Source organism: Cyprinus carpio, unplaced genomic scaffold (assembly GCF_018340385.1).
Source record: "Cyprinus carpio isolate SPL01 unplaced genomic scaffold, ASM1834038v1 S000006585, whole genome shotgun sequence".
In the NCBI taxonomy this organism is placed as follows: domain Eukaryota; kingdom Metazoa; phylum Chordata; class Actinopteri; order Cypriniformes; family Cyprinidae; genus Cyprinus; species Cyprinus carpio.
This window is the reverse complement of record NW_024879238.1, coordinates 2,549,148-2,562,814: the sequence shown is the minus strand read 5'-3', so window position 1 is coordinate 2,562,814 and position 13,667 is coordinate 2,549,148. Positions and strand designations below refer to the sequence as shown.

General features: G+C 38.4%; 1 pseudogene; it reads left to right on the top strand.

The window, feature by feature from the left end:
- Positions 1–5,945: 5,945 nt before the first annotated feature.
- Positions 5,946–7,314, top strand: LOC122144066 (annotated as a pseudogene).
- The last annotated feature ends 6,353 nt before the right edge of the window (positions 7,315–13,667 follow it).

Sequence of the window (13,667 nt, the reverse complement as noted above, 5' to 3'; positions counted from 1 at the left end):
GAGTGATGCATTCACTTGTGAATGAACAAACTAAAAGAAAGAAAGAACCCCACAAACAAAGTTCAGCTTAGGTCTGCTGCAGTAAAGGACATGGCAAGCATGAAAAAAGTGAGAAACCCAAGTCTCTGCAGCCATGTCCAGGAGTTCATCTCTTAAGGGCCGGCATTGCCTCTGCAAAGGGATTTTCTACACACTAATACTGGAAAAAATTATATATTCAAATAACATATCCATGAGATAATTGTTGTTTTTTGTTCAATACCTGCCGTGAAACCTTAAAGTCTGCACCTTCAGGCTCATGCTTGACTATTTCGCTTTTAAATCGATTCTGGTTGGCGATGGGATGTTCATGAAAAGGTATGAATTCGTGTCAGTGTTCAAATATAGATGGTTATAAGTGTATAGCCTAGTTTGCCAGCCTTCAGATCATTTCCGGGAAACATGGTGGGTTTTCTTAACTCAGTCTCAGCTTTTCTTATCAGCTATTTCATTTATTTCTATCCACAGCTGGATACAAGGATTAGGAGAAGAAATGTAGCTATCTCTACCAATAGAAATGTATGTTGTACTTTTGGCAGCCAGGCGGTCTGTTCATTATCCAAGAGGGAAGCCACAGGAGGTAGAATCATCTTGGGGTTATTCTGGCGCAATTCGGGATACAAACAGTCGTTAATGGTCTCAGGACAGCTATGAAGGGACGGAGGTGGTGGAAAAGAAAATTCAAGAAATTGTTTGTTGCAGTGGGATCATTCGTAAGTTTTCGGTAACTTGCTGGAAATGATGCATGGTAATGGCCAATAATATTGTTTTAATTGTAATGAAACATTCATTCAATCAGCCAAGTATTAGGGATGGCTAACAGTCTTCGTATTGTATTTGCACACAGCTTCTGGCTGCTTTGGCTGTCAGTCCACTCACATGTAGTTCTGGCTGCTATCTTGAGGTGGTTCAGTGATGCTCATCTGAATTTGAAAACGTAAGCATGGTGTAAATTAAAATCGGGACCTAATGTCTTCACATAAATGTCCCGCCATAACACGCTTTTTTTCTTTCTTTGAGTTTCCATATATGGTTTTCAAAACACCGTATTGAAATTTAAGCAGGGTTTTGGTAAATTTCCTTTTCAGAGGTTTGTCAAAGTTGCACCCTGCGGAACGTACAAATGTCAAGGTGTTTGAAGAATACATTGTCTGAAAACCTGAAGTATGCTCCTCATGGGCCAGTTCGAGGTGTCGGTAGCATTCAAGGAATTATGGCATGTTTTCTTAATCCTAATTACTGTTTCTATTCTGTGGACACGTCACAAACATTTAAGAGTTTTTGCGAGAATGTGTTTTGGTTTTGTTACCTAAATAGTGCAGTAAAATAGTACATTATCCAGACACACCTGGTTACCTGACAAGTTTTCATTCCCTGACTCGAGGGTCTTCATAAGCGGTTTATCGGCACTGCAAGCTATGTAACATGTGGCAAAATTTTTGAGCATGCTATAATTTTTTTTTGTACCTATAAATCGCGGGTAACGTTCCATCTTAAATTTGGGATGAATGAAATGACGATGCAGATAGGCCGTACCCTTATAGACCATATTTCAAGTATTGTGTGTCTGCAGACCCCATCAGGTTTGGAGATCGATATGATGTTTTGCTCTGTGGGCTTTAAATGATATTGTCTAGGGAATGACATGTTCATGGTCATTGCTCTCTGTGTACACGGAATGCACTTGGAATATACGTTTTTGATTGAGCAAGAGAAGAGAAGTCATACTTTCCCAGCCAGAAAAGTAGACTAATTTAAAAAAAAGGCAAAACCGTGTTTCCCAAAAAGGATCACAATCCAGATGCCATGGTGACTCCTTCCCCTTCCTCAGCAGGGTTGTTACTTACTCTGTATGCTATCTTGGCAAGCCCCCACCGAGGTTGTAGTAAATTATTGAAAAGTATCATGTCTAGGTGTGCTAGTTACATTTTTTTCAAGGATTCATGTCTTTGAACAGTCATGGACTTTGCTAGTTTTCCTGTGTCAAGGCCCTATTTGAGGGTATTAGGGTGCTAATTGTATGTAGGCGCAAATTTAAGAAACGATGACCAACCAGTACCCCCACCAGTTGCAGTAATAGGGGTAGAGATTAGAGAATAAATGCGCTTTTTAGTAGGTACAACACCTGCTTATGCAACAGGGAAATGAAGTGGCGAGATCAACACTGCTAAGAAGAGGGGGGTAGAATAACTGGAACACCAGTATGGACACTCAAAAAAAAAAAAAAAATCTAGTCACTGGGCAAGGACCAGGTGTGCTTGGAAATTGCATAATGGGGGTGATTTGTGCCAGCGGTATGTACAAGACCAGGGGTGAATGCCCAAACAATCTGGGTGTGGGACACTTTGTTTTGTACACGATTTTATTTTTTAAGATTCAGAGATTATCAGATATTTAGGTTCAATGAAAGACCCCCATCCCAGTATGTGTATTTCTACTTTCAGTGCAGATGCGCCAAATTAGTACCCATGACCCAACAACAAAACGTCAAATGCAGTTTAGACAGGTACAGAAGTTTGCTGCCTGTTGAGAGAGTTAGATTTAAGTCTCATTCGCCTCTCCTGATCACAGCACAGGTTTCATTTTCAGGGTAATCCTTTAGCATGGGTGTGCTGTGAACCTTTGCCCTTGTATAACATTTGGTAAACTACATTGCAATCATGTTTGTGATTAATAACAATGCTACTGTTACAGATTGATAATACTTGACCCTCAAAAATTTAAGGGTTAACTTTTCATGAGAGTAGCCCACAATGACTTACGGGTTTAAAGTGTATAATGGAACTATATAAATCAGCACATTAGTTAAAATCAGTCAATCGTGCCTTCACTTTACGGACTGCGATGTAGTGAAAGAGTACTGAACCTGCTAGTTTGTCAACACCACACCACTCATAGCCCACTGATCATTAATGTTTTACTTTGTGAAGTTAGGGTCTAAATGTTAATGAGAATGTAATTTGTGGGTTTCTTTAAGGTTTTTACTATATTATTAGCCTAAATGTTATATGATATTTTTTTTATTACTTTGAAAATCCATTTTTCTTTTAACGCCATGAAGTTATTATCATGACTTTGTAATTTACATTATGTTCTTTTTTTGTTCGTACATTGCAGAGGCTTAAAAAAAATAAAGTTGAAAGAATGGTTCAGGACTTATCTCTAACCTCAAAAGAACATTAAAGCCTGGCTCACACGAAGGATTCTTTCAAGCCCTATTTAGCCCCAGATTTTTTTTAGACCCTATTTAGGACCGAAATTTTCCCCTCCTGCAGAATTGCGAGCAAATAATCTTGTTCTGCCACCTCGATCGCCGTCCTTATGTTCGAATGACCAGATTATCTGGGTATGTGAGGCATTCTGATACGATCGAATCTTGCACATTCTGATTCAGCTCGCTTGCTGAAATGGGGACCGCCCGACTGATTAATACATCAAACCTGTGTTGCGATGCTTAGGATTTAAAGCGCTGGGCACACACTACAGGAGTTTTTAAAATCACTGTTTCCGATTATTAAATACTGGACTGCGAAAACGCACCATAAGGAGATTTTTTGCAGATTATCTTCCCTCCAATCTTAAACACTATTTGAATTGAAAATCATGGTAGCAGCGCCCACACTACAAAGATAATATTCAGGTATGGCTTTATAGCCAGATGGCAGCACCTCACGTCATCTCATGCAACAGATGGAATAACTGATGTTTCGGTAATGATTACATTTAGCTGGCAGCAGCTTGCTGCGCTCGGCGGGTATACGCTTCAAAACCGAGGGGAGTTTGCTTTGGCTGCTTCGCCTGCTTTCTCACGGTTGTGACGGTGATAAGCTGTGTTACGGACTAAAGCGGGCGCCCTGAAACGGACGTGCGATCGGTGAATGGAGGCTACCTTTGCTACTTGATGCATACACTGAGCGCCTCTGCACAGCGCTAGCTTAAGTCGAACTACAGCTTTCATTTTGCGGGTCGTTCTGGTTGAGTTTCATCTTGAAATGTACATCAGTCGAGTCCCACCTCACTCAGGTTGTGAACGTATCGCCGAGTGTCACCTTTAGAGTTCGGGTATCTTTTGGTCGTTTTGTTGTCAAAATAGCCTTGTGAGCTTCTCAGTGAACCCGACCAGGACCAAAAGTATTGTTTTCTTTTTTGTCTGGACCAAACGATGACTTCAAGAGAACCAAACTACAAGTGTGAACACACACTTCCTTAGTTGTTATTCTTGTGTTTTGCTGCTGCTTCTTTTTTTCTGTTCTTGATTCATCACTCTTCAGTTATTCTGCTTTGTTAACAGACAGTTGTCATCATTAATGGTCAATCCTCACTTAAAAATCAGTTCATTATCTACTTATATTTACTGAATTCTCGCCCCGTCATAATTTTGCAGATGACACCACGCTGGACGCTAGTTTTTGGAGCTGTTCACACCCTCTGGTCCTCGGATATATATACCCAATATCAGTGACTAAACCACACCAGACTATATGGAATCTGACGGAAAAATAGGTGGGACAATCATAATTACCATATTCTATTAAAGACGTGAATGCGCTCACAGAGTTGATATCTCATGCAACAACGCACCTCCTAATTACATTTGAGTTTTGTATGGCCTGTGAAAACACCTTTACTTACTCATTCTGTATTTACTTTTTCTGTAGGATTATGACACTGAATAGTGCTAATGTTACTGTGCTTAAACTACAATAGCAAAACTTATTTTAGATTTAAAACTATAAGTTCTGCACAGTTGAATGTTCTTTGAAATAAGATTTTTTGTTCCTCATTCCTCTATTATCACAACCCCCTAACCCCCCCCCCACCCACAAAAAAACAGAGTAACATTTAAGTAACATTTTAAAGCTCACATGTTATTGTAACAGGAGACACAAAGCCAGATCATGTTTCTTCTGTAAGCTTCCGTCTCACTAGTTTTCCTCCGTCTGAGCAATTTAGATGCTTCAGTGCGATAGTGCGTTGACAGCTTTAATGGGTGTGAACCAGTTTTTCTACAAAGGACCAAAGAAACCACAAGGGGTGGATCAGAATGCCCCTAATAAAAATACCTGTCAGACATTGCCAATCCGAGAATAACAAAAAAAGAAAAAAAAATAAACCGCATTCTTTAGGCACTACTCTCTATTCTACTTTTTGAAAAATTCCCCTGCCTACCTACAAGTGCCTTCACAAATGTGACCCTAAAATGCCTCTCGTGGGCGGTACTTCATCACAATCATTCATGGCAATATAGATTACAGGTAAGAGTATCTTGCTACCATATCAAAAATATTTAATGATCATTTTAGACATTTTGTAAAGAATAGCTGTTGAATAATTTGCTTCATTGCCTCCTTGAGTCATTTCTTTGTCATTGCCCCAGATGAAGTATTTTAAAATTATTAGATTGTATGATGAACTGATGCGAACGCCATCAATCTTACTAATCCAGAAGCACAAATGCCTACAATTAATATCCAAAATGTCCACATAGTTTGGGGGCGCTGGAGGATGTGCCCATATAATAAAAATCTTGCCCACACCCCCTCCAAAAAGTGTATTTTCATAGGATCTGAGCCCTCCAATAGAAGCAAAACGTGTTTTAACAACAATATTTCTCTTGTAGCTTATTTCTAGAACTGAACTCGATCACATGATAGCTTGAAGGGACCCAATAGGATTTAAAAAAACAAAAAAGATGATTTCTAAAAAGACACAAGCCCCTCAACAAGTGACTATGATAACACAGGATATGATCAAAGCGACATCTGTGGTCCCAACAGTTCCGCATGCCATGATGACCGTGGATTGGCAGACATTTACACTGACACATGTGTTCCTATGGATGCTTGCTGCAACGCCATGCATTGGAAGCTACTGGGAGGGTTTATTTTTTTTTTTTTTTCAAAACTTTTTATAATGGACAGCAGAAAGAGTGGTAATAAAGAGGCGACAGCCTACATTGTCACAGGTACTGTACCTGGTCAGGACAAAATACCACAAAGCGGAGACCGGGATTTAAAAAGGGTCACAGTTCCATCTCACATCTGGACAGCTGTTTGTTATGAACACAAAGAACATGACAAGTCTTTTTCCTTTGGATATATCGGAGTAAACCAGCCAGAATTTAATATAAAGTTCATTCCTGTTTCAGAGATTAATAAGCAGCTATCTAAACCATCAAATCCACCAGTTAAGATTTTTCATGATGATTGTTTCAGTGGCAAACCAGCATCTGAAGAGGCTAAAAATCAATTTTTAAATCGAATTAAATTACCAGCTAATTCAAAGACTTCAAATGTCCAAAAGTGCTCAGAACAGCTTTACTTGCACTCCTAGATGTGGAAAGGTTTATTTGAATTTTTTGTTGAGAACAGCTTACTTGCAATGAAACTGACAGCAACACTTGACTTTGACAGTTCAAGCTCTTATTTGCCCTCAACTGAAAGACTGAAAAGAAAGTTTGACACATCTTTGTGTTGTAAACTGATGTCAAAAAAACGTCACACATCTGATAAACAAAAAAGGCAAGACGTCTGAGGGGTCTGGAATCTATTGAATGGCGGCTGGTCCCAGAGAAATCTGTTGATGGTAAGACTTCAGCTGATGGGTCTCCATGCAGCGGTTTTGGGAATAATGGTTACCAATGTACATGTGTTACACACAAGAAAGCAAAAAGCAAATCGTGCTGCTCCACTCCCTGTCTGTACCAGGAACAACTAAAGGGGCTACCGTTGTTACTCAGGTAAGACACAGATAGAGTGCTCACCCCAGTACTCACTTATCACGGCTAAAGGAAACAGATGTCGAGACGATCACCCCTGTGCCACATACGGGAAAAGACTACTACTGGTGTTTCATAAACGACAAGTCCTGCCGGAATACTGCAGCGCCCCCCGCTGTGGGGAAGTAGGGCTAAAGATGGAAAATACTGCCGCAGCAACTACGCCTGTGCCAAAATACGATAAAAATGACCCATGGTGCTACACAGATGATAAAAACTGGAACTCTTGCTGTACTTCTGATGACTACTTCTCAGCTGTCAACTACAAGACCTGCAAGCCTGATCACCCATGTGGTTACCATGGCAAAGCTTACCTGTGGTGCAACACCACTGATGGCAGCTGGAATTACTGTTGCAAAGAGTTCAAAAAATAGTTTATCATGGGACAACCTGGACTAACACATAAATAACTAAAACCGATTTACATGTTTGATTGTTTTTAACACCTACTAACCTACTAACACCTACTTCCTCTTCTTGTTTTTTTTTTTTTTTTTTACATTTGGATTTGTAAATAACCTTCAAACAATGTTATAGTAGCAATAAAGTTATTGCCTGTGAATTCAACATACTGTAGCTGAAGAAAAAAAAAATCAATAAATGAAAACCAGTTGTAGACATAACATGATTATAAAAAAATCATTCTGTCATAGTGAGATTGAAAACTGAAACTGAAATTCTGATCATTAACATCATAAAATGAATATGCATTTTGTAACAATAATAAAACACGTTAACACATATTATGTGTTATGCTACAGGGTCTTCATTTCACAGAGTGGACAAAGTTAAGTATTTCAATGAAAGAGTCAACTGGTAGATGCTTAAAATCACAACCAATATAATGGAGAATTTTGTGTACACACATTTTTTGTACTGACTCAAATATGCAGTGAATGCATATTTTATGTTTGTATTACAGCCATGCTAGATACCAATTGCAATTCAGTGCGAAATTTTCCTCTCACATGGTAAAATGACTTGATTACTCTCACATGTAAAAATGCTTTTACTGGCCACAGTGTAAAAACAATTTCAACTCGACTCAGTCAAGTCATCTTGATGTTTCGACTGAGTTACATTAGCATGAAATGTCAAGTTTTACATGCCAAGTGATATGGACCATTACTGATGATACTGTTCGCTTAATAATAATATAACACCCCCCCCCCCAACAACAACTGTAATTTATATAGTGCCTTCCCAGAGTCAGAAGCGCTTTTACAATGCCAGCCAGAGTAGTAGCTAGTGTAAAAATGCCAAGCCAACCAAAAGATAGTCCTTCATGCGATTGGAAACACAACATAACTACACATGGTCAAATGCCCCATATGTTTACATTCAAACAAGTGCCCAAACTCAGAACAATCGACCACCCTGAACATAGATTTGCCCAAGAGCGAGGACCTGGGGACGGTTCACACTATGCATATAGAGTAGCGCAACCGCCAGCCCCACTAGCCACATGCTGACAGTCCAAAGCTTCTAAACGTTGGCAGTTGGTATTTCCGCTGAATGGTTGAAACACCCTCTCGGATTCGCGTTCTGATGGTAAAAATAAACCCTACTGCCCCATCAAATCTAATTTGTCTACTTGTTGTAAACATACTCAAATATTTCATATAATAGATAAAGTTAGCCTCTGCAGTTCACAACGTCCAAGTCCAAGTCCACACTCCTTTATTTAGTGCAACTATAGTGCGACTTGAGAGTCACAAGTCGCCAGACTGAGTTATCCATTCTAGCCATATGAGCTTATTAAACCATCATATAATGTATTAATTACAGGGATAATCGAATTTCCCCTCCCCCCCCGAGAACCACTATTGTGTATATGTCTATATAAGCTATTAACTACAGTCTTTACCAATATTACGTACTCGTTTGCCAAAATGATTGTATAGAGGGTACCTTAATTACACCTATACCACTATATAAGTGTTTGATGTATTCTCCTATATATATCATAATATCAATCTGCTAATATTCATGATTCATTATATCTCCTAGTCGTGTTCATGGCATTAAAAAGATGACTCTTGGGAAATGTAGTGAAATCTGTGATAGTGCAGGCTGGTAAACGATGGCCGTCACAAAAAAACTGTAATGGTGTTTGATAATAAATTTTTCTTAGAAAAAACTTCTCTTTTCCCCCTCACCCCCCCCCCCCCCCGCATAACATTTCGTACCTATGTAGCTGGGAGGCACACCAATTTTTCCTAGAAAACATGGAGTTTCACTTCTTCTATTGATTGTAACCGTTGGTCCAGATGGGAAGAACTTGTTCCACCAAATTTCTGTCTATTATAAGTATTATAATATATATTTATCAATATAGATATAGATAACTACATATATATATATATATATATATCGTAAGTATATATATATCAGACATATCAGACACTCGCGTGTAAACCGCTGGTCAAACTGCCTAGATTAACGACATATACTCTTGTGTCTACGCCATATCACAGATAATGCAATCCTCAGGCACCTTGTACAAGTGAGGTGGACAGAACCTAGGAATGGGTAAAGATTATACAGTGAAGTTAATTTCCAACGATGAATATAGTCTTAGCGCCACCTACCGTCTAATCCGTAAAAATTTAAAGAACGACCTTAGAAATCAATTATTATTAACTCCTGTTCATTATTCTTTTATTCGAGTTATTTCTTTTTCTAAACTGGCATAAAACGTTATGAGGTGACCAACAAATTAGTCTTTTATAGTTTCAGCCTGTTTGACTATGCTCATGCCTCCTCAACATGCACATATTCATTGGAAAACAGATAGCCGTTCGGCTGGAAACAGCAAGAAGCCATTCCGTTGGTGCGCAGCAGTCTACTATTTGGCATATTTGGCATAATTCATGATTTTTTTTTCCGTTCGATACTTGAAAGAAGTGTTGAACTACAAAGCATGGTAAACCACTAATGCATAATAGTTAAGCTTCAAATGACGGCAACATCACGAATATGCGAAACATTTGCGCATTTAGTCCCGAAATGAGAGATGCCCACGTCTTACCTTAGCTGTTCCTTTAAAATTATTATAATTTTATTTATTTCGCTTTAGATTTAAGAGACCCTGAAAGCCTATATACTTATATACTGCAATCCTATTGATCCATTAGAATCTATAAATTTTTAATTCTTTGTTCTGTTCTAATTAAATTGTTAAATGTAAAAAATTTGTTGTTAAAGTGAGTGCGGAACTAAAAATATCCGGTTGGTACATTTATTACATTATTAGGGCGGAGCCGTTATTATTTCTGAATGGAATAAAATGAACTTATACATGGCCTTATCTATTTTTTCCTATCACAAACTTAATTTATTTTTTTAACTGGTTTTTTTTTTTTTTTTTTTTTTTAAACATTGCCGCAGACAAACCAAATAGGCCATTAATCGGTTAACAAAATTGTTATGTGACGGTTAACAAAATTTACATTATATACTTAGGCAACAGAGTCTGTGGCCTAATCTAGGCTGTGTTGTTAACTATTTACAAGGTTTTGTTACATCCCTAGGACATCTGTGTATTCATTTGTGCTGGTGTAAAATGTAGTGCCTGTCTTGGTATGTTTCTGTTGTGCTCTCTCTGTTGCTCCGATCCACGTCACAGGTTGGAGGAGTGCTCATCTCTGAATTGTGTTCCAGCTCGTTTAAGTGCTTGGGAGAAGCACTATATAAAAGATCCAGCACAACCTCCAAAGAGAGAGAGGCGAGGCTGAGGCCTTGGTTCTGAGAGACTGTCATCTTCCGGTCCCCAGCCTTGTCACACTTTAGATTGTTTGTTGTAACGGTTGGGTGGTGTAAACACTAAGAGAGCGGTATTCTGTGGTGCTAACTTTTTTTCGAGTATGTTGAAACTCTGTGTGAATAGTTGCCATTAATAGTTGGAAGCGGTTCTAGTGTTACAGTAGCCCCTAGTTGTACACAGTTGTGCTATGTTGGCCTGTGTGGCCAGATTGCACTGTTAGATTGTTTTTACCTTAAGATGGTTGTTTTTCAAATTTGTGTTCTCGGTTGGTGTATCCCCCATTGTGGCAGATTATTCTGTAGTGGAGGACAGGTGCTGTTCTATAATTTGTAGAATCTTGTTTTCTTCACTCTGTGTTTTGATTAGAGAGGGACGAAGTAGTAACGGGCTACTCGTTTGTCTTTTTGTTTCATTTCGTTTAATGCTATGTAAGGCAGTTTAACAAATCCCGTCAAGATTAGAGTTCCCTTGTTGTTTGTTTTTTGGCTTGTTTTGGGTTTTTTCCCCTCCGTGAAGTCTTATGTTGTTGTTTCCACTGACCTTACCCCCGCTAAAATAAAATCGTACACCTTGTATGTATTTTCATATTTAAAACTGGTGTGGCGATTTGTGTTTGACCTGGAGACGGGAGTTCTCGTCACTCTCTACCCCGCGAAATTTTGTTTGCGCTGTCTTCCCCGCCCCTCGATTAAAAATGCCGGGGAACGTAACAGTTCGTGTATACGTTTTTATCCAGTTTTTTTTTATTTTTTTTTTTTTGCACATCGACAAAATGACTTTGTGCACACGTCACACATAAACAACTCCACCCACTTCAAGTCACTGCCCTCTCGCCGCTGCTCAGCTGTGGGAAGAATGTCAAAATGTTTGATAATCAAAGGGTTGGGCTTGCTGCCCCTTTATACAGGAATTGCTCAGTTAAAAAAAACGAAAAAAACAATCTAATTAATATTGGTTTAGTTTAATGCTAAAATGCATCAATCGAAGGTCTCTTCGGATTCTATAACAAATACAAGTTCATTTTAGATGTGCTTAACCTGCACTGTGACATTTGGCCCTTTGTTAAACTTGTATACTCTCTTGAGGATTTTTAAAATCAGTTTAATTAGTATTAAAATTCCAATTGCAATCTAGCTATATCTAAAAAAGGTTTTAATTGCTTAAATTATTTCTATGAATTAATGGTTATCATGTTTATTCTTGTCGAAGAAAATCTAAGCGTTTATTCTTTAAAGAAAATAAGGGAACAGAATAAGGTCCGATCCCAACTATTTGTAATGTTAATAAATAATGCTATATCTGCCTGCAGTTAAAATGTTCTCATCATTTCTTTTTGCTTCATCACCCATTTATGTTGGCTACCAATTATTCTACAAAAATAAATAATGTCATTACAACAAATGCCATCGGTGCTGAGTCAAATTTTACCATCTATCGAATTGGGGTAGTAAGTGTTAGGAGGTGAATAATACAGTGAATGACTTACAAATGGCATGGAATTTTAAAGCCATAACAACATGAAGGCCTATGAACGTATTAGTCAATAAGCTTTTTTTTTAAACCATGGCACTTAAAGTTTGAACTAAAATATTATTTCAAACATATAGCCTGTGAATAATAAATGCATTCCTTTTTACGTGAAAGAAACACCTGAGAGTGTAGGTTGCTTCTGGTATGGTTAATGGCTTCATTGTACGTCAATATAATGCCAGCCTCCCAGTTTTTAAGCGCTAGCCTACACTAGGTCTTTTTTTTTTTTTTTTTTCTCTATATTTAACAGCATTAACTTATAATGAAATACGGTTGTTCTTCAGGTAAGAACTGAATGTTTCCCTCTCGGGCCTTGCTAAAGATGTTTGGGTCATGATCAATAAGTTGAATTCGCATCACAACTGATTTTGCTTACATAGAATCAAACCGAGCGCTGACAGGTGACACTCTGGGTCTGTTAGCGCCGCTCGCTGTGAAGCGGTGCTGGGCGTGGAGCCGTGTGATCTTGGTCTTAAAGCACTTCCTCAAATGCCTACGTTTCACCAATAACCTGCTTTTTGTAAAAATAATGATGAACTTAACAATTGATCATTTTGTTTTTATTATGGTCTTGTGTGCAAATATAACCTGGACTGCGAGTAAAATAATGAGAATAAAAAGATTGCAGACAGCATATTTCAACTCAGTATCATGACAAAACTACCGCTTTTTTTTGCCGCCAAAAAACAGACCGAATTCAGTTCAGCTGGAGGTTTTTTTTGGTGGCGGGGTGGGCGGGAGCGGGGTACAAGATAAAGGGGATTCGTATCGCGTGGGGGGTGTGGGTCTGTATTAGGTTGTTGTGGGGGTTGAAAAAATAAAGGTGTGAATCTCTTGCTCTTTATATGGAGAGTAGTCTTTTGAGGGTTTCAAACTTGCAAGAACCGGTTTTAGCACATAAGTCGGACAAATCGCCTGCCTCTCATTTTGCGTTTTTAGTGACAACTTTGATCGAATAGCGTTTTGCCATCCACTTCAAAGCTCGACTACTGTATAGCGCATATAGTCTAGTAGTTATTAATAACTTAATTCTCAGACGAAGTTGCATTTAACTTCACAAAAAATTATGCAAACGGTTGCAGTTAATTTTATTATTGTTTTGTCTTAATATTTTTTAGACTGTGCAAATATAAATTATCAGCAGAATGGTAGATTATATTCATTACCAATATATGCAACCCATCTGGCCTTGTTTTCTGAGAATCCCAAACAGAGTCCAGACATCAGAAAGGAATCGCTAACTATGAACATGGTTTATAGGCTATTTTAGATTTGAGCGATATACAATTACTTCTAAAGACGCTGCCCAGCAAGATCCGATTTTTGAAGACATTAAATGGTGTTTTTTTTTGTATTACACTTTTGCACAATCCAGAAGCCAACCCATATCTGACACAGAGAAGACGGTTGGCCAATTCTCAAAACATAAATATACATTTTATTTCAATTTTCTGTTTTGGTGTGTCAGTAGGAACCCAACCGAAGGTGTCAGCCCATATCTCTCCAGTCCGAGGACCAGTTCATGAACGCAGAATTTATGCAAAAACGTTGTCT